Source organism: Nyctereutes procyonoides, unplaced genomic scaffold (assembly GCF_905146905.1).
Source record: "Nyctereutes procyonoides isolate TBG_1078 unplaced genomic scaffold, NYPRO_anot_genome, whole genome shotgun sequence".
Taxonomy (NCBI): Eukaryota; Metazoa; Chordata; class Mammalia; order Carnivora; family Canidae; genus Nyctereutes; species Nyctereutes procyonoides.
Genome location: NW_026575125.1, coordinates 119146979 through 119168602, shown reverse-complemented (window position 1 = coordinate 119168602; position 21624 = coordinate 119146979). Strand labels below are relative to the sequence as shown.

The 21624-nt window shown below is 53.6% G+C and overlaps 1 pseudogene; it reads left to right on the top strand.

Moving 5' to 3' along the window:
- The first annotated feature begins 1153 nt into the window (after positions 1 to 1153).
- On the top strand, positions 1154 to 20763 carry LOC129518145 (protein SET-like; annotated as a pseudogene).
- Positions 20764 to 21624: the final 861 nt, after the last annotated feature.

Sequence of the window (21624 nt, the reverse complement as noted above, 5' to 3'; positions counted from 1 at the left end):
TGGCTCAGCTGGACCCAAGGGCCAGGACTTCCAGAGTGGGGTGTGGCTTAGGGAGGCAGCCCAAAGCGCAGCTCTGCCTTTTCCACGCGTGTCCCCCCAGAGCCCTGCGAGGTTGGGGGGGGCCAGGGGACTTTGCAGTGCTGAGGCCTTGGGCGCAGAGCCTCCCTGCGGGTCAGGCCGCCTCCGTGGACGCAGAGGGCTACACATTGTGCTGGCGGGACGGGGGGGGGGCTCCTCCCTGAGGAAGGGTGGGGGGAAGAGGCCTGGGGTGGGGGAGACTCCACCGTGCATCGAGCTCTCCGCTCCCTGCTCCCCCCGTGCTCCCCATGAGGCCCCGGTCAGCAGGGTGCTCCCAGCAGTCCTCCGGGGGCCTTCCGGCAGGCCCTCCCACCCCCCGCGCCAGTCCCGTCCCCCGAGTTCGTGACCTTTCCCTGGACGGCTCCTGACCACACTTCCTTCTGCGCTTGCCTTCAAAAGCAAATCTCTCAAGAGACTGTTCCAGATGGGCCGCCTCCTCCGCCTCTTCGCCCGCTGCCGTCTGGCTGCCGGCCCCCATGACGCGCCGACTGTCTAACTCTGCGCCCCCTGCCTCCGCCGACGGGGGGGCGCCCCTCTCCCACGGTTCCTGCCACCTCCTCTGCACAGTCTTGAAATTCAGCTGCCTTCGACCCCTCCTTCGGGGTGGCCTGAAGCGCAGGAAAGCCAAGACATGGACACATGACGTCACTTCCCCACTCTCCGTGCCTTGACTGCGGCACCCAGGCTAATGCTCCTGGTGATGCGGCCGCTCCTGCAGGTGGAGGGAGAGCCTTGGCTGCCGAGCCGAGGGCTGGAGCTCTGTGGCGCCCCAGTGCGGCCCCCTCAGTGACAATGTTTGGTGCCTGTCGTGTGGACTCGGTGGAGGAGTCCTGACCACAGTGTCGCCGGGGCCCCCTGGCCGCCTGGGAAGCCGGGCTCGTTGCCCAGGGGTACATGGGGAGCTGAGTTCTGCCTAACTGCAAGAGGCGGCGCACCCGGTACTTACACTCCTAGGTGTGTCCTCAGGAGAACTGGAGACACACGTCCACAACTTGTATGGGGACACTCAGAGCAGCACCATTCACAAGGGGCCAAATGCCGAAACGGTCGAAAAGTGAATGGACGGGTGAATGCAATGAGCCATGGCAAGGGGAGGAGGAGTGACACCTGCCATAGCGTGAGCGACCCCGGGGAGCATGATGCTGGGCGAGGGGAGCGGATGCTGACGGCCACACGCTGTATGACGCCGTTGGTAGGAGATGTCCGGGATGGGCGCGTCCACGGAGAGGGGTCGCCAGGGGGCCGAGGGGCAATGGGGAGTGACTGCTCCGGGGAACAGGGTTCTTTGGGGGCGGGATAAAAATACTCTAAAATGAGATTATGACGGTGCAGCCACTGTGGAGAAGGGAATGGCAATTCCTCAAAAAAATGAAACAAGGCCTGGGCCTAGGGCCCAGCAGTCCCGCTTCTGGGGGGCTGCCCAGGGGAAGGGAAAGCAGGGGCCCAGAGCAGGAGCTCAGCAGGCTCGCGGCTCAGCGGGCTGACAACGCAGCCCGATGTGACAGTTGTTGTGACTTCCCTCCTCCTGGGTCCCAGGGAGCTTTATCTGTCTGTCCCCACCAGGGTCAAGGAATCAGCACATCCGAGCGTGTCAGAACTAAAAGCGGGCCTCGACTGAGGTCACCTGCCCAACCTGGCCCCTCTGAGCGCCCACACGGGATCGCCTCTTCCCGGACCGGTGGGGTGGCCTTGAGTGGGGCACCCCCGTTCTCAGGCCGAGCTCCTCCTGTTTCTGCATAGGGGTGACCAATGCTGCCTGCCCCCACCCCACGGGGCTGCCATGGCCACCCAGGGCCACCCTGTCGTTGGGGAGCCGCAGTGCCGTGTCCGCGGGGGTCTGGCCGAGCCTGCGCAGCCTGCCTCTGTGCAGCGTGACACTAACGACGGAGCCCAACCTCGGGTCTGCCCAAAGACCCGGGGGAAGGGGGGGTGGCAGTGATGCCTGGGCTGTCACCCACTCTGCAGCCTGGGGTGCTAATTGATGATTAGGGCTAACAGAAGATCAAGGCTCATTTTAGCCTAAAGCAGATTACTGGCCTGGAAAGTCACCCAGCACCTGGGCGCTCACGTGTGCTCCCCGGGGCCCGCGCTGGGTCCCCCGCTCCGGGAAAGGGTGGATGAAAGGGGGGGCCCCGGAGACGGAGATGAGGAAGCACCGGTCGGGCCAAAATGTGGGTGAAAAGAAGCGGGAGAAACGGGGGGGGGGGAGACCTGTGACAGCTGATGGGCTTTCAGTTCACTTGCCCGCAGCCCCCACGGGGCACATGTGCCCTCCCGGCGCCGTGTCGCTGCCACCACGCCCTTGCTGCCAGCTGGGGCCACCTGCTGGCCTGGCCTCTAATCCCACGGCTCCTGGGTGATGCGGGAGGGGTGCTGGGGAGGAGCCTGGGCTGGGCCCGGGGCTCTGGCCGCGGCCCGTGGCTTTGGGGGTGACAGCTAGTGGCCGCTAAAGGTACAGGTGAGGGACTGTCGGTTCCTTGGTGTGTGACTTGTGCGTGAGTGTGATGACCCCCCGCCCCCCAGCAAATGCACCATCTGCACCATTCTCAGCCGACCGGCGCGTCCACACTGCGGTGCAGTCACCCCTGCCACCCTGCCCTGGCACCTTTCGGGTGTCCCCACTGAAACCCTGTCCCGTGAGACACGGACGCCCCCCCCCCCCGCCCCAGCACGCCGACCGTCCCACTTCCCGTCCCTCCAATCCGACTGCTCCAGGCACCTCCTAGACGTGGACTCCACGCATCTGTCCTTTAGTGTCTGGCTTTTCCCACTTGGCATAATGTTTGCAAGGATCACCCGCTGCTTTTGACTTTGGGGACAGATCGACATGCATCTATTTTAACTTTCAGGTGGCCACATGTGACTCCTTCCCCTTTTTGCTTTCTGGTCGGCAAAGTGCTCCCGCGGTCGGCCCGTTCCTCAGAGATCCGCAAACGCGCGGGTGGATGGAGCGCGAAGGCAGGGGCTGCGCGGCTTCCCGGTTCCCGTGACCGTCCCACGGCGTCCTGAGCGGCTCAGCTGAGCCCCGTAACAATCAGATTTCCTTCACCCCCCGCTGACCGACGCCCCACGCTGCTCTGGGCCCTCCGGCTGCAATCTCAGCGCCCTGCGGCTCAGGCCCCTAATCCCGCCCCATCTGCCAAGGCCCCCACCCGCCCTCCGTGACCTTGAGCGAGTCAGGCACCGTCTCTGGAGCACGTGTCCTCGGCAGGAAGACGGGATGACATGGGCCTGCGGTAAGGCTTGAAGGAGGTCATCCTTTTGCAAAGTTCTAGCCCAGGGGATCCCTGGGTGGCACAGTGGTTGAGCGCCGCCTTCGGCCCAGGGCGTAATCCTGGAGTCCTGGGGGATCCCTGGGTGGCGCAGCGGTTTGGCGCCTGCCTTTGGCCCAGGGCGCGATCCTGGAGACCCGGGATCGAATCCCATATCGGGCTCCCGGTGCATGGAGCCTGCTTCTCCCTCTGCCTGTGTCTCTGCCTCTCTCTCTCTCTCTCTCTGTGACTATCATAAATAAATAAATTAAAAAAAAATTAAAAAAAATCCTGGAGTCCTGGGATCGAGTCCCGCGTCGGGCTCCCTGCGTGGGGCCTGCTTCTCCCTCTGCCTGTGTCTCTACCCGCCCCTCCCCACCCCCGTCTCTAATGAATAAATAAAATCTTTAAAAAAAGAGAGAGAGAAAAGTTCTAGCCCAGTGTCTGGTACGAGAATGCAGTCACCGGCCCATTGCACAGAGAGCCCTCCGGGACCCGTCGTGGCCGGGCGCTGCGCAACACCCAGCGGAGATCCCCACGCTTACGGCTGCCATGCTAGCAGGAGAAGGGAACGTGGGCAGCAGACGTCGTCAGTTAGCTGTGGCAAGGAGGACGGAGAGCAGGAAGGGGAATACAGGATGCAGAGGGTGGCACTGCCAGGGGAGGTGGCTCGGGTGCCCATTGTCATAGGGCAACAGGTGGGCCTCTCTGAGTAAAGGCCACATGAGCAGACACTTAAAGGAAGGACGCAGGGAGCCATGCGGAGATCTGAGGAACGCACCCTAGGACAGAACCGGCAAGGAAGTGCAAAGGCCCCGGGGCAGGAGCATGCCTGGAATGTTGGAAGAACCGCAAGGAGACCAGGCGGCAGGAGCAGAGTGAGTGAGCGGAGAGGACAGAGGAGGAAGAAGAAAGGGCGGAGAGCAGATGGGGCCAGAGTGTGTGTGGCCCGGAGTCCACCGTTAAACGTGAGCTTTCGCTGTGGATGACATGGGGAGCCTGGCACGACATGACCTGGTTGCTGTCCTGAGGCAGGAGTGGGGCGATGGGGTGAGAAGCACTCCGCGGTCCGGGCGAGAGCTGTGCTGGCTTACCAGGGAGGGGCCAGGCCGGCAGGAGGGGGACGCGGGCCAGACTCTGCGGGGCTGTTGCACGTAGAGCCAACAGGATTTCCTGATGGCACAGGTGCAAGCAGTTGGAGAGAGGGAGGAACCGAGGCCGACTCCAGAGTTCGAGGCCCGAGCCACTAGAGGGATGGAGGTTGTCCTCAGCTGAGAAGTCGGGGCCACGGGCAGTGGGGGTTCGGCTGGAGGAAGGCGATGGGCCTCAGGAACGCAGGCACAGACGGCCAACGGGAGGGACACACAGGGCCATGACCCTGACCCACAGACAGCTTCAAAGAGAATATGGTGAACCCATCCCAATCGGTGCGAAAAGTTGGATGAAAAGAACCAGCTTCTAGAAACACATAACGTAACAAAATGGGCTCAAGAAGCAGAAAATCTGGGCACCTGGTGGCTCAGTGGTTGAGCGTCTGCCTTTGACTCAGGGTGTGATCCCAGGGTCCCGGGATCGAGTTCCGGGTCGGGCTCTCCGCACGGAGCGTGCTTCTCCCTCTGCCTGTGTCTCTGCCTCTCTGTGTGTGTCTCTCATGAATAAATTTAAAAAATTAAAAAAATATATAAAAAAAGAAGGAACAGAAAATCTGAGGAGTTCTGCATCTATGAAGACATCGAAGCCCTAATCGCACACCTGCCCACAGAGGAGGTCTCTCTTCTGTTTCGGTCTATACAGTCTTGTTGGTTTTCAAGCCTCGTTTGTATTGTCTTCCCCCGTAATCCTCAGACCTGAGCAGCTCATCCCCCGAGGCCTTTGTATCTACAGAAACAAACAGAATCAATAAGTCACAGCTAGAAAGTTTTGGTGTAAATATTTGAAATCGGAATGAATTAAAATTCACCATGCCTCCGCTGAGAAGAAACGCAAGTGAGGTTCAGTTATAATATTATGAAATTTTGGGAATCTCTGGGTGGCCCAGCGGGTTAGCGCCTGCCTTCAGCCCAGGGTGTGATCCTGGGGTCCCGGGATCGAGTCCCACGTTGGGCTCCTGGTGCATGGAGCTGGCTTCTCCCTCTGTGTCTCTGCCTCTCTCTCTCTCTCTCTCTCTCTCTCTCTCTGTCTCTCATGAATAAATAAAATAAATATTTTTAAAAATGGTAGAAAATCTTTGGAAACAGCATATCATGTCAAAGGAGACATGCTCCATCAGTTCCACGTGTAAGAGAAATCCCGCGTGATACAAAGCAGTCCTTAAACAGTTGACACTGAGGTCTCTAAGGGAGCACTGTGCGCGTCCCTAGCGGTGGCACTGCTGCTCTGCAAGTATCGGTGTCCCCTATGGGCACCACTCCAGAGAGGCCCAGCCCTTGTTTGGCTTTGGGCTTGAAGCTGGGTTAGGCCAGGGCCTGTCACTTCGTGACTCCCTGGGGTTCGTTGGAGCAGCGTCTGCGCACAGGAGGCCCGGGAGAGCCCCTGCCCGGCAGGAGCCTCGGGTGGGAGGCGGACTTGAACAGGACGCACAGCGCTGCGGGGTCAGGCGTCGGGAGGCCCTGCTGCAGAGGCTGTGTGGACGCTTCCCTTTCCCCGTCAGCACTGCCCTGTGCAAGCCGGCTCTTTACATCCTAGGACAGAGGACATGAGACGTTTGCCTCACGAATCCTGATCATCCGGGGCAGAGAAAGGACATGTCATACTGCATGCTAATTGGCAAATTCGAGGGACGCTTGGGGGCTCAGCGGTTGAGCGTCTGCCTTCTGCTCAGGGCGTGATCCTGGAGACCCGGGATCGAGTCCCACGTCGGGCTCCCTGCATGGAGCCTGCTTCTTCCTCTGCCTGTGTCTCTGCCTCTCTCTGTGTCTCTCATGAATAAATAAATAAAATTTTAAAAAAAGAAAAAAGGCTTGAACGATACACTTCAAAATAAAAAGGGTGATCTAAAAACTAAATAAATAAACCCACAGGTATAGATTATACGTTGTATTCATGTTTCCCAGGACTGTCTACCCAAAGACGGACAGGATGAGCCTGGAGCATCTCTGTGGGGTCAGCAACGGTGGGGACCGGCCAAAGGACACGGGGGCCAGCTCAAGGGGGGGGTCCCCCAGGCCACACTTGCGACAAACCGAGCATCAGAACGAATTCCTGACAGCAGTGGAGTCTGTGCAAGGCCCTGACTCCACACTGGCGCGCAGAACGCTCCACAGCTCTTGCTGGAAGGGCTTGGGTTCGCCTGCCGGGCGGCCCTGGGCCCTGGGTCCTCTGCGGGCCCCCTGCGGGCCCCCCCCCCCGCGGCCCCCGCTCGGCGGCGCTCCGGCTCTCGGGCGCCCTCTCCTGGCGTCGCCGCGCGCCTCGCCCTGCCCGGTGGCCCCGCCGCGCCCTGGGCCGCTTCTGCTTTCTTCTCCGCTGAACCTGCACCCGCGCCCGCCTCTGTCCCCATCCTTCCCGCATCCGTGGCCAGCTGTCCCCGTGCAGCATGGGGCCCGCGTCCTGCCGGGGCGGATCCTGGTCGCCGCGTGTCGGGGACCAAGGGGACCCTTCGTGCCAGCCCCGCTGCCCCGCCTCCCCAGTGCCTTCTGGCCCTGCAGACCCCCCTGGTTTCCAGAGTCTCACACATCGGTGGGGGCTGGGGGGGTGTCAGTCTTCCTCTAGAAGCGGAGGAGTTGGGGTTTTTTGCTGCCTTCCCACTCCTACCCGAACCCAGAAATCTCCTCCTTATCTTTTTTTTTTTAATTGACTTTTATATTGTGGTAAAGTGCACATAACAAAATTAACCACCGTAACCATTTGTAGGTGTGCAACTCGGTGGCATTAGTACATTCCCATTGTCTTTATTGTCTTTTTCTGCATTAAGATCATTCATTCAATTTGTGGTCCAGTTAATTGGTTTTTTTATTTTCATTCCCACAGACAGTGGGAATCAGACAAAAGCTTACACAATATAACATGCAATTAAAATTATCAACAAGATGCGCCCAGACAATATGGTTCCCTTTAGCTGTCTGCCGCGTTAGAGAAGATACTCCAAATAGGAGCCCGGGGTGAATCCATTCTACCCGTAGTCTTTCCTGCCGCTCAAGGCCCTTTGTTTTGATTGTGCATATTCCCTTTATCTGTTGCTGCGTGTTCTTTATCTGTCCTCCCTTTTTTACACACTGCTACAAGCAATGTGTTTTGTTTCCATTGTTCTAGAAATATTCTTGGCGCCTTGGAGTCAGGGATCCGAGGACTGAAAGCTCACTCCACCGGGTCTGACTGGACTGCCGGGGGGGGGGGCCTCCTGCTCGGGTGTGTGTGGGGGGCTGGCTTCTTGCTGTGACCCTCCAGGTCCCCCTTACGGGAGGCCCCAGGCCATTTTCCACGAGGTCTAGCCCCGCTCTGCTGAATGTGATCAGTTAACCTTTACAAGGGACGTTTCTGGTGGCATCGTGATCACAAAATCGATTTATCCACTCATAGTCGAGGAGGCAAGACCAGTGCGACCCGCAGCGCGCTCTGCAGCCCGGTGGCCCGTGGGAAAAGGCACCGCGGTGCTTAGGGACCAACCAGTTGCCTGTGGGCCGCTCCTCTGAGTCGCTGTAAACCGCCCCTGAGCTCAGTTACAAATGTCCTGTAGCGTTGCTGTGGTCGCCACGTTTGTGCACCTGCGTCCCCGATGCTTAGGTTGAGGTCGCAGCGCTCCGTGTGCCGGCGTTAGGCTGTGAGGCCTTGGGAAAGCGAGTAAGTCATGAGAGGGGAGCCCTGTGGAGTGAGACGGGCCCTTATTAAGGACGCCCGGGGGGTCCCCGGGGGGCTCAGGGGTTCAGCGCCTGCCTTTGGCCCAGGGCGTGATCCTGGGGTCCCGGGATCGAGTCCCACGTCGGGCTCCCTGCGTGGGGCCTGCTCCTCCCTCTGCCTGTGTCTCTGCCTTCCCCTGTCTCTCTCTCTCATGAATAAATAAATTAAAAATCTTAAAAAAAAAAGCAGCAGCCCAGGAAAGACCTCCCCCCCTTCTCCCACGTCGGGGCACAGCGCGAAGTGTGCCGGCCCCAGGAGGGCCCTGCTGCCACCACGCAGGCCCCCTCGTCTGTGACGTCGGGCCCACAGCACCCTCAGAACCCGCTGTGGCTCAGAAGCCATCCGGGCAGGTGGCCCTCAACGGGCTGGGACAGAAAGGGGGCCTCGGAGCCCAGGCCGCTGCATGACAGATCCCTGCAGGTGCGGAAGCAGCCTCGGAGCCCGGTCACGTGGAGAGGCCCCTGCAGGCGATTGTGATGAGGTCCCAGAAGCCCAGGAGGAGAGCTGGGCCCCCAGCCCTTGCCTCCTGGGACCTCAGGAGCCATGCACAGACCGTCGGGAGAAATAAGGACCGGAATGGGGACGCGTTTCGGGAGATCGGAGGAAAGGCCACCCTGGTGACGGGGCCAGGGCCCTGGCTGTGTTGTGTGCACGTCCTAGTGTCCCGTGGAAGGTCGACTCTGTGAGCGATGGCATTGGCTGTTTGCCTGAGGAAATAGCGAAGCAAAGTGGTGAAGGCACAGCTTGGCTTCCCTTGACTGCTTTCAGTAAAATTCCAGCAGCGATGACTCTAAGATGGAATGCTTAATCGAAAGGGAAGCGGGACTTAAAAATTTGGAAAATTCTCAGCCTAGCCATATTGCAAAATATGAGCAAGCATATTGGGAAGAGAACACTCAGGGTGTGGTCACGCGAGCCTGTGGTGAGGAGACTGTGTGGGTGTGAACCCCCGGGCTTCGCAGCCACCCCGGCAGGCAGCCCGCCGGCCGCGCCAGGGGAAGGACCAGGCAGGCAGGCGGGGGCCGGGCCGCACAGCTCTTCTTCCAAAGGAAGGACTGCGAAGAGCCTTAGGAGATTGCCACTGCTGCCTCCTCGGTGTCGGGGGTGGGGGGCACGGCCTGGGTGCATCAGGCCAGAGGACGCCGGCCCAGAGCTGTTGGGCCCAGCGCCGCCCAATGCCCCAGGCTGCCTCCCGCCCGGCCGAGCTCCGGGGCGCAAAGCTCCCTCTGCCTGGGTCTCCAAGGGTGGAGCCACCTGCAGATGCATGCGTGTGACCCAGGCAGACGGCGGTGGCTGCGGCAAAGTCCAGCAAGGGCGGAGGGGTTGGGGCCACCCCGGGGGACCAGCCGGATGGCAGGGCCATAGGTACACAGCTGCAAGCCGTGCCCGGCAAAGCCACAGGCGCAGGGATGCTCCACGGCGTCGGGAAGGCAGGACCCCCCACCCCGCGGGCCTGGTGGCCAGAGCATCGGGGTCAAGAACAGGACTCTCAAAACTTCAGATCTGAGGGGGCGCCTGGGTGGCTCCGTGGGCTAAGCGCCTGCCTTCGGCTCAGGTCATGATCCCAGGGTCCTGGGATCAAGCCCGTGTCGGGCTCCCTGCCCAGCAGTGGGGTCTGCTTCCCCCTCTCCCTCTCCCTCTGCCTCTCTCCCTGCTTGTGCTCTCTCTCTCTCTCTCTCTCTCTCTCTCCAACAAATAAGTAAAATTTTTTTCTTAAAAATATTTTATGTATTTATTCATGAGAGACAGAGAGAGAGAGAGAGAGAGAGAGAGAGAGAGAGAGAGAGAGAGAGGCAGAGACCCAGGCAGAGGGAGAAGCAGGCTCCATACAGGGAGCCCGATGTGGGACTTGATCCCGGGACCCCAGGACCATGCCCCGGGCCAAAGGCAGGCGCTAAACTGCTGAGCCACCCAGGGATCCCCCATAAATAAGTAAAATCTTAAAACACACACACACACACACGCACACACACACACCCTCCGATTTGATGTTGTTTGCCCTGTTGGGTTTTGAAGGGTTTTATTTATTTATTCATGAGAGACACAGAGAGAGAGAGAGGCAGAGACACAGGCAGAGGGGGAAGCAGGCTCCATGCTGGGAGCCCGACGTGGGACTCGATCCCAGGACCCAGGGATCACACCCTGAGTCAAAGGCCGAAGCTCAGCCACTGAGCCACCCAGGCGTCCCTGCCCTATTGGGTTTAGGACTTGCCTGGGATCTTTCAGCCCTTTCTTGCCAACTTCTCCCTTTTGGAACAGGAGTGTTTACCCTCTGCCTGTCTTCCACCATATTTTGGAAATTCAGAACTTGTTTGATTTAAAGGTTCACAGCTGGAGAGGAATGTGCCTGAGGATGAATCAGACCTCGAGTGTTACCCATTTCTGATTTCTACAACACTTAGATGAGACTGCACTTTGGTCTTTTGAGTCAACGCTGGAACTGGTTAAGACCTTTGGGGCTGTGGGGATGGAATGCATGTATTTTGCATGGGAGAACGACACGAATTTTGGGGGTGCCGGCTCAGAACGCCAAGGCAAATTTGAATGAGTACAAGGCAAGGCTAATATGCTCTCGGCACAGATTCCTCTCTCAAAAGACGGGTGTGGTGTTTTGAGTCCGTGCGTTACGCGAGCGTCTGAACCTCGATCCGTCGTCACCGTCTTCAGGTTTTCTTGCACGTTTTGTGCATTGCATTATGCACGTGATGGCCTCTCAGAAATCTAGTGACCCTGATGTCAGTGGGCTGTTCAGGCCAGTCTGTGCAAGTGTCACCTTTTAAATGGAGAAATAGAAGAAGAGCAAGAAGAAAAGTTTTCATTGTACACGACTACTAGAAAATGGAGCACTAAGGACAATGCCAAAAATATTCTAGGACAGATAATGACAGCTGGCTCTCCCTCATCAGTTTCACTTGTTCCCTGAAAGGCCTTTGTAATTATGCCTTACTCCACTGGTCCCGGGCCAGCAGCCTGCCCCAGGAAGTCATCTGCTTCTGGTTGGAATTGGTCCTAGGCATCCTGAGCTTTAGTCCCCTGCAAGCTTTTCAGGCGTGTTTTTCAAGAACTTTTGGGCTATTCTCAGGAGCTTACATATATTCTAGGATTTGGTCTGGATCTCAACTGTATGTGCCGACAAGCCACCCCAGAACGGAGTGGCCTAAAACAACAGTGATTTGTCATTTCTTATGAGTTTTATGCATTGACTGAGCTCTGGGGGGTGGTTCTTTGCTCCACATGGGGTCCCTCGTGTGACTTCATTCAGCTGGGAGCATAGCCAAGGAGGCTGGAACATCTGAGATGGCCTCAGTCTCATGTCTGGCAGTTGGCGCTGGCTGTTAGCTGGGGTGTATTATGCTCTTTCATGTGCCAGCTCATCCTCCAGGGCTCCTCTCTCCTCAGGGCCTCTCACGTGGGACAGCCCGAACTTCTCTCCACGGTAGTACCGGCTTCCAAGAGGGCAAACACAGAAACTGTGAAGCCTCTTCTGGAAGTCGCCCAGTGTCACTTCTGCCTCGTTTTGTTAGTCAAGAGAAGTCACCGGGCCGGGCCTGGTCAAGAGAAGGGGAAATAGGCTCCCCACCTCTTGTTGGGAAGAGGAGTGGTCAACCCATGTTGCAAAAGGCTGTGCAGAACGGAAGCGACTGGGGCGGCCGTCTTGAGAAACAGTCCGCCCGTCCAGCGAGAAGTGCTCCGTCATCCCCACATCTGAGGGAAAACATGAGGGGCCAAAGGGAGATGTTAAATAGGTGGCACCGAGGTCTTCAGTAGGGGGGCCATGACAGCAGCACCGCCCTCCCCAAGTATTGGTGTCCATGTTGTCACCGCTTGATAAGCTTTGATGCTCACGTGGTGGCCGGGCTGTGCACCATGACACGGTCCTGCTGGGCCATTTGTTTCCAGCCACCCCACGCCTGACAATCTGTCCATTTTGTGTGTCACTAATGCTATTAATAAACAAGGGGATTTTAAACCTTGGAATATGATCTTAGAGAAGGTATAAAAGTCATTGTGCCAAGAGCCAAGAGCACTCATATTGGCTCTTGCGTAAAAATACGAGCATCTAAACCTTCATTCTCAAAAGTTCTTTGGGGGATTCCCGGGGGGCTCAGCAGTTTAGCACCGCCTTCGGCCCAGGGCACGATCCTGGGATCCCGGGATCGAGTCCCATGTCGGGCTCCCTGGGTGGGGCCTGCTTCTCCCTCTGCCTGGGTCTCAGCCTCTCTCTCAATCTGTGTCTCTCATGAATGAATAAATGGAATTCAAAAAAAAAAAGAAAAGAAGTTCTTTGGTTACCAGAACGTGTTTTACGTGTTTTTTTTTCTTTAAAGATTTATTTATTTGTTTGAGAGAGAGAGAAAGAGAACGAGTGGGAGAGGCAGAGGGAGACAGAGAGAGAATCTCAAGCGACTCCGCGCTGATCGCAGAGCTGGAGGCAGGACTCGATCCCATGACCCTGAGATCATGACCTGAGCCGAAACAAAGAGTCTGATGCTTAACTGACTGCACCTCCCAGGCGCCCCAAGGGCTTTCTTATTCAAGTGAAATTCATATAACACAAAGTCAACCATCCTGAAATGTCCCGTTCCGTGGCATTCAGTACCTTCACAGGGTTGTACAACTATCACCACTCACTGCAGAACATTCCCATCATTCCAAACAGAAGCCCTGGACCCATTAGCGGCCCCTTGCCAGCGCCTGCTCTCCCCAGCCCCTAGCAACCCACAATGTGCTTTCTGTGTCTGTGGACTGTCCTATTCTGGGCATTCCGTAATCAGTGGAATCGTGCAATGTGTGACCTTTTGTGCCTGGCTTCTCTCACTCGGCATCATATTCTCCGGGTTCATCCATGTTGGAGCAGGTGTCACACCTTCATTCCTTGTTACAGCTGAATAACGTTCAATTGCATGGCTAGACCACATTTTGTTTATTCATTCACCTGTTGACTCACTTTTTGACTGTTTCTGCCTTCTGACCCCTTGTGAGGTGCGTGATGTTTTTGAGAGTGGTCTACAGTGCAGCATGTACCAGTATTCTATTCCTTTCTACCAGAACATGTTTAAATGCATTTTTTTGTTTTATTTAATTATTTATTTATTCATGAAAGACACACAGAGAGAGGCAATGACACAGGCAGAGGGACAAGCAGGCTCCATGCCGGGAGCCTGATGTAGGACTCAATCCCGGGACTCCAGGATCGCGCCCTGAGTCAAAGGCAATTGCTCAACCGCTGAGCCACCCAGGTGTCCCTTAAATGCATTTTAAGACATGCACAGGATAGCTTTTATAATCCCATTGAGTTGTTCTTAATAACTGTGGGCCATTGTGATCATGCCTCGTTATTCCCAACACACACCCCCGCTTTATTCTCATGCACCACACAGTGGGTCACCCAAGCCAGGCAGAGGAGCAAACCATGGTGCTGCAAAGCAGCCCTCTACCAAGCAGGGTGGCGTGGAGAAGACTCTCGTCACCATTATTAATTTGAGGACTCATCTGGGGGAAGGCCAGTATCAAAGAGAGTTGTGAGAGGAGACTGGTCAGTTGTTTGATAAGAGCACAGGTGCCCTAGAAGCAGAAATGCCCATGGCCTTGACAGTGTAACCAGAGTCACAATATTTGATAACAACCCACAGGAGAAAGTAACATGATAACCAGTCGGAATTTTAGCTCCTCCTCTAAGATAGAGCCTTTGCTACTTGTTTTGCTTGCTTGCTTGTTTTCTTATAATTGGCGTCTGTTGTGAAGTACCCATGCTGAGGGGGGGGGGCAGAGAAGCACGTCTGTTAACAGAATTTTGAGCTGTCGGTTCCTACTAGTGTGAGAAAAACCTCTGCCCTCTCTCTGGGTAGAGTACCCGTGCGAAAAGCTAGCGATTACTTAAAGACCCAAGCCTCTCTACTCTATTATACATAAGCTGCTAAACCATTTATTGACTTAATACACCTTTAAATGTATTATGCAAATGTACACTTATGTACAGTCACAGTAAAGATGTGATGTCAGTATTATTTAAAGCTTTAGGTTTTTAAAATATGATGAAAACAACCAGGCATAGCACAAAACAATGTTTACACTACAGTGACGTTCTGAGTTTGAGTGCTATGAGGGGTACTCGTGTTCCTACACAGACAACAATATATAAGTAAAAAAGAACAGAGTACTTCTGCGTGCCCTGTCTGTATGAATTTTAATTCCTCTGGAGGTTGTCCAGGTAGAGATTACTTGCTAACTGCCTCAATTTGTCATTCACCCAAGGTCACAAAGTCAATGGATTAAGAAATCATAGTAGCCTGACACTGAAGAACAATACAACCACAGTTGGTGAATAAAAAAGTTCTCGCTATAAAAAGTAGGGAAACTTTGTGGGACTACATAATTACAGCTATTGTTGGAAGTTTAAAAGGATCAATTTTTCAAATAAAGACATTAACTGTTTTAACTCAATTTATTTCAACTCATGTATACACGTTCACACAACCATAGGTGTTTATTTTTATTTATTTTTAATTTTAAAAAATATTTTATTTATTTATTCATGAGAGACACACAGAGAAAGAGAGGCAGAGACACAGGCAGAGGGAGAAGCAGGCTCCATGCAGGGAGCCCGACGTGGGACTCGATCCCAGGTCTACAGGATCAGGTCCTGGGCTGAAGGCGGCGCTAAACCGCTGAGCCACCTGGGCTGCCCCTATTTTTTATTTTTTTAATGATTGTATTTATTTATTCATGAGAGACATAGAGAGAGGCAGAGACACAGGCAGAAGGAGAAGCAGGCTCCCTGTGAGGAGCCCGATGTGGGACTCGATCCCAGGACTCCGGGATTGTGACCTGGGCCAAAGGCAGATGCTCAACCGCTGAGCCACCCAGGCGTCCCACCATAAGGGTTTAGCGTAGGAAGTGATAACGTATCTGATGTACAGGGTAAGTCTCCTGAGAGTAGGAAGTTCCACTTAATAAAGCTTCTTGTAAGAAATTAATAATAAATACATCTCATATATTGCAAAAACCCAAATGTACTGTTTGCATGATCCTTTATACTGTAATAAGATTGGATGAAAGACAGAGCTATATTTTATTTTTTTAAGATTTTTTTTTAGTTTTTTTAAAGATTTTTATTTATTTATTTGAAAGGGAAAGGGAGTGAGAGCCTGAGCATGGGGAGGGACAGAGCGAGAGGGAGAAGCAGGCTCCCTTCTGAGCAGGGAGCTGGATGTGGAGCTCAGTCCCAGAACTCCGAGATCATGACCTGAGCCGAGGGCAGACGCTTACCCAACTGAGCCACCCACTCACCCCAGAACTATCTTTTAAGTGCAAATTAACAAAACTATTCAAGAGGGGCACATGGGTGGCTCAGTTGGGTAAGCCTTCGGATCAGGTCAAGATCTCTGGGTCCTGAGATCGAGCCCCGCATCCGGATCTCTGCTCAGCAGGGAGTCGGCTTCCCTCTCTCTCTCTCTCTCTCTCTCTGACTCTGTCCCTCTGCCCCTCCGCACCACTCGTTCTTTTTTTCCTCTCTCAAATAAATAAATAAAATCTTTTTAAAAAAACTATCCAAGGGTTTACCTTGGAAAGAGATATTAAAGGAGTTTGGGATTTTTAGATGGTTTTCTTGGCCTCATTTTACCAAGTGGAGTACAACTAAAGCCTCAACTTCACGAGTGGGATCCCAAACTTTTAATCACAAATCATGAAGGGACTTGTCATCTGGAAATGAATGTGATGACCAGGGTCTTAGCCACCCAAGGCCACCCAGTGCCCAGCTTAAGTGGCCAGAGAATCCCGTGACTGGCAGGGCCTCTGGCACCCATCCATTGGCCCCGTGGAGGCATGTGGGGCAGGGGGAACGTCTCTGCCTTCCCTTTCCTGTCAGGCTTGAGGCCACTTCCCCATTTGTCTCTCTTATGTTGTTAAAGCCCTTGAAACATTAGTAAGAGTGTTTAATACAGGAGGGGGGTTCTGAAGCTTCTTCACAACTGTTAATGTTTGGCCTGATAGCAATGTGTGTTTCCTTGTTCCTTATCCTGTAACTTAGCAACCAGGACATCATGGCAGTTAAAAACAACAACAACAACAACAACAACAACAAACCCAGCCTTCATTTTCTCTTATCCAAAACGTGTTTTAGAGAGAGAAAGAGTATATTGAGGAAACAAGACTACTGTTTAGACTTTTACTAATGGCTTAGTTGGTTTTATGTGGTTATTCACACATATTTTATCTTTACTTACTAGAGTATGATAACCGGGAAATCAGTGATTTTATGGATTCATTTTTCTCTTTTCCTTTTGGAGCATTTGGAAATTACCTTTGTGCATAGGAAAAAAACAACAACAGGATATGCTATTGCCCCCACAACATCGGTATCTTTAACTTACTTAAATATCTAAACAGGCATACCAGAGGACAGACCCACGTTGCATGAGGACTGAAGTTTATACAATTTGGGTCCTTTTTCATTTTTATTTTTTAGAGAGAGATTTTATTTATTTATTTATTTATTTATTTATTTATTTATTTATTTATTTGACAGAGAACGGGAGGAGGAACAGAGGGAGAGGGACAAGCAGACTCCTCGCTGAGTGCGGAGCCCAGCGGGGGACTCAATCTCACAACCCTGAGGTCATGCCTTGAGCTGAACTCAAGAGCCAGTTGCTTAATCGACTGAGCCCCCCAGGCGCCCCTCAATCTGGGTCCTTTTTAAAGAAAAAGAAGACAAAGTTCCAAAAGTGTGTGTTCACTTGGAAAAAGAAAAGAAGTCAACGCAAATCACTCCCTGCTCTGGCGCCAGCCCTTTGGAGGTGGCCTGGGGTGTGAGCTGGGGGGCCCATCCCCTCCTTGTAGCCCCTGGCCTCTGTCAGGGCAGCACCATCTTTGCTCTCTTCACTCCAGGGCCATCCTGACGACCTTGCAGCCCGGCTGCAGCCTCTCCCCGAACCACCCTAACCCCGGACCCCTGACCTTGCAGCCCTCCTGCGGTTCCTTCTCCTCCGGGTCAAAAAGAAGTCAGGCTCCTTGAGCTGTGAGGGGCCTGGCAGTGTGGAGTTTTGCTCAGGAAACTTGCCTGGGCTTCAGCTCAGCCTGCGGTTTCTGGTTTCCTAACCTTAAGGAGCGAGTGCTCTCACAGCATCAGAGGTGTGGGCTTATATTGGAAAATGTTTTCCTCTAGTCTTCAAATGTCTTTGAAACCAATGGAAATAGGAATTCCTTTGGCTCTGAGAGACTCAGTGTCCTCATTGGTTCATTTCCTCCAGATGCGGGCAAAGCTACCTTTCAAACAAATTCCTCCCACTGGATCCCTGGGTGGCTCAGTGGTTTGGCGCCTGCCTTAGGCCCAGGGCTTGATCCTGGAGTCCCGGGATCGAGTTCCGCGTCGGGCTCCCTGCATGGAGCCTGCTTCTCCCTCTGCCTGTGTCTTTACTTCTCTCTCTCTCTCTTTGTGTCTCATGAAAAAAATAAATAAAATCTTTAAAAAAAAACAAACAACAAATTCCTCCCACTGACATGCATAAAGAGGAAAAGGCAAAGGCCCGCCTTCATCCCCACCAAAGAATCTTCTCAAACTCCCCCCCATGATGGAGACTGTCAAGGAGGCCTCCTGTGGGGACAGAAGTCCCCCCACTGTGGCTATGCCTGAATCGGGGATCTTCGTTGGGTACCAAGCTTCAGTGTCTCCCTGGAGCGCTGAGCCCGAAAGCTCAGGAACTTCTGGGTGCAGATGGGCAGGGACCTCGTTGGAGGGCACTGAGCGCAAGCTAGGAATCAGTGGGCAGGTTCCAACATCACACTGGTGCCCCCAGCTTCTCCGGCCGTCTTGCCTTAGCCCACTGGTGTATTTTCCCGAAATTCCTCTGGTTGTTCCGATGGGGAGAAATAAAGAAAAGGCAGTCAGAACCAGCCTCAGGGAGCTTGGGTAGAGGCTGGGCTCGTGAACTGGCTGGGCCTCCACTTGTTTCCCTCCCAGTGCAAGACTCAGACCCGCGACAGCCCCCCTTCAGATGTCACAGGTGCCCCAGGAGCCCAACTCTTCTCCAGGAGGCCATTCTCAGGAGGGCCCCTCGCTTGTGCACCTGTCTCATTTCTCCAGCTACTTGTGTGTATCTTTCCTTAAAAGACAGACTTGCAGCGTGCCCGATACCCTGGGCTCCACAGAGCAGACTGTGGGCTAAGACCACAGGAAACAGGCGGAACCAGTTCTGCAGCTAGCTAGAAGCTAAGTGTAAACAGAACCCTGGCTTCTGGGGGGACTGGGGGGGGCTACTGGGCTGGGCCTGGCCCAGGCAGAAAGCACTAGCCCTTGGGCACAAGGACTCTGGCTCCAGACTGCAAGCACTGAAAGAACACTTCGATCTGGGGGATGATCTGGGTGACGGGACAGCCCACCGAGGCTTGCAGTTTCTAAACTGGAAGACAAAGATGCTCTAGGGGCCTGGTCAGTAGTGTATCCTGGAACACAGGCCCAATTCTCGGAAACAGGACTTTCAGGCTCTCACCAGGAAAGACAAGAGAAACTAAGCAAGATAGATCAGAAACCTCAAGTGGCCACCAGACGTTGACACACAAGAACCCAGAAGCCAGCTCCAGCGCTGCAGCCAAAGCTCCATCCCCGCCAGTAGCCGCCCTCTTGGGGAGGAGGCCTAGAGACTCTGCGAGCTGCACAGCGCACTGCTGCGGCGTCCCGAGGGCCCGGGCCCTGCTCCGATGGCAGCTACCTTGAGGTGAGTGACCACAGAGGAGACCTCCAAACAGTGAAAGCCACAGTGTTAGCTAGAGATATGACAGGCACGTGCCCAAGTGCAGGCAGGCAGCCAGCCTGAGAAGGTGCAGCTCCCAGGGACAGGCAGCAGAGAAACAGGAGGGTTTGCACACATTTCTTTTTTTTTTAAGATTTTATTTGTTTATTTATGAGAGACACACAGAGAGAGACAGAGACACAGGCAGAGGGAGAAGCAGGCTCCATGCAGGGAGCCCGATGTGGGACTCGATCCTGGGTCTCCAGCATCACGCCCTGGGCCCAAGGCAGGTGCTCAATCGCTGAGCCACCCGGGGATCCTTGGACACATTTCTTCAGCAGGTGTAAAGCATGTTATTTTCCCCAGGGGTAAAAATCTGCTATGTTTTTATGACTTGTGTGGGTGACACCCGGGTCATGTTGACCCAGGTACATCTCCAAGAAACACCAGATGTGGCAATCTTAATTAGAACTAACGAGCAATATGGTTTGGAGCTTCGATCGGGAACACAGTGGAAGAGAGTCCAGGTTTTTCTCCCGAAGAAGTCCTGTTTGACTTGCGAGAAAAGCCCCCTTTTCTTAAGTTTGGAATAAAGTTTACCCACTTGTGGATGGGGCCTTTGTGTCATTCCCACTTCAGACACCAATGTAGAATGTTGTCACCAGCGTGGTGACACCATCGAGAGAGCAGGGGGCCAAGCAGATCTGCCTGGCTGACGTGGAAGCTTCCCGGGCAGGATCACAGCATTGACCTACCTCATCAAGCCAAGAGGAAAGGCACCAATGACCCATATCATGAATGGAAAGTGGCTCCCAACCACAGGTGCAGTAATATTTTCAAATAATGGGTATTGTGAATGACTTTATGCCAATACATTGGAGAATGCTGTTGAAATGAACACATTTCTAGAAAAAGAAAAGGCAGAGAGTAATCAGAGCTCCTTCCAGGGGTGCATCTGCCCTTGGTTCATGGGCTTTCCTCACAGCACCGCCCCCAAACGCCTGTCTTGGCTCCCGCCTCAAATGAAGAAATCTAGATTGCCTCTTGCCCCCAAGCCGGAGGAGACAGCGGCCTCTCAGCCCTTGCCGAAGGGAGGAAAAGAACAGCAAGAAGCAATTGAGTAGATTGTTGAAGTCCAAAAGGAAATAGACAGACCTAATGAACAAACCAGTGACGAGACCTTGAAAGTAGAACAGAAATAAAACAAACTTCCACCAACCCTTTTCTCAGAAGAGGTCAGACTTTATCGCCAAAATTCCAAATTTAGGGGTAACAACATTTGTCAGCCATCCGCAAGGGGCTGCACTGCCTGGGGAGGACGATGAAGAGGTGCTGTATTATTTGCCAAGAGCCGAAGTGACCAAATTTGAAGATATTAAATCAGGGCACAGAAGAGATTTCTTTTTTTTATGTTGATGAAAACCCTTAGTTCGAAAATAATGTTCCCGCCGAAGGATTTGATCTGAATAAAAGAGGTGATCCATCTTCAAAGTCCACTGAAATCAAATGGAAATCTGGAAGAGATTTGATGAGAAACATTCAAGTCAAAAGCAGAATAAAGCCACCAGGAAGGGGCATCTGAGTGGCTCAGTGGTTGAGCGGCTGCCTTTGACTCGGGGCGTGACCCTGGGGTCCTGGGATCGAGTCCCATGTCGGGCTCCCAGCGTGGAGCCTGCTTCTCCCTCTGCCTGTGTCTCTGCCTCTCTCTCTGTCTATCATGAATAAATAAATAAAATCTTAAAAAAAAACCCACTAGGAAGAGACTGCGTGAGGCACCAGAGAGCTTCTTCACCTGGTTTCCTGACCATTCTGATGCAGATGCCGATGAGTTAGGAGACCTCATTAAAGACGACATTTGGCGAAATCCATGACAGCACTGCTTGGTTCCCAATGGTTCCCAATGTGGATGATGAAGCAGGGGAAGGACCAGAAGAGGATGATGAAGACGAAGGATTGGGAGATATTGATGAAGGAGATGAGGACAGTTAAGAAGATGAAGATGGTGATGGGGGGGAGAGTAGAGGAGGAGGAAGGAGAAGCTGAGCAATGGATCACTGGTGGATTCCAACCTTCCTTTTTTAATGTTCTCCAGTCCCTGGGAGCAAGTTGCAGTCTTTTTTCCCCTCTCCTCTTGTACTCATTTGCCATGTTTTTTGAACTCTCTTTTCCTCTTTTTAAAAAGTATTTATTTATTTATTTATTTGAGAGAGAGAGCACACAAGCAGGGGGAGAGGCAGGTAGAGGGAGAGGGAGAAGCAGACTGTCTGCTGAGCAAGGAGTCCGACGTGGGCCTCGATCCCAGAACCCTGGGATCATGACCTGAGCCAAAGGCAGACACTTAACCAGCTGAGGAGGCACCCAGGTGCCCCTGAAGTCTCTTTTCTTCTCTATATCATGGTTCTCAAGTTATTTTGGGGGGTAACACCTTGAATAGAATACAGTGGGTAAAGAATCTCGACCACTTTCTGTTTCCAAATTCATTTTTAATCCTTCCTGTCTCAACAAAAACTTTATGGAATCAACACCACTATGCTCTGTGGGAAAGAAGAAAAATCTTTTGTTCCCTTAGTTCTGCCAGAAGCTGGGGGGTGCGAGGCCCTGTGTAGTACTGCCTAGAATTTTAACTGTTTTCTTCTTTTCTCTGGATATTGGGCTCAGAGATTACACTGTGTCTCTGTGTGAATATGGACACTTAACATTTACCAACATTATCATCTGTGTACTTTCTCTTG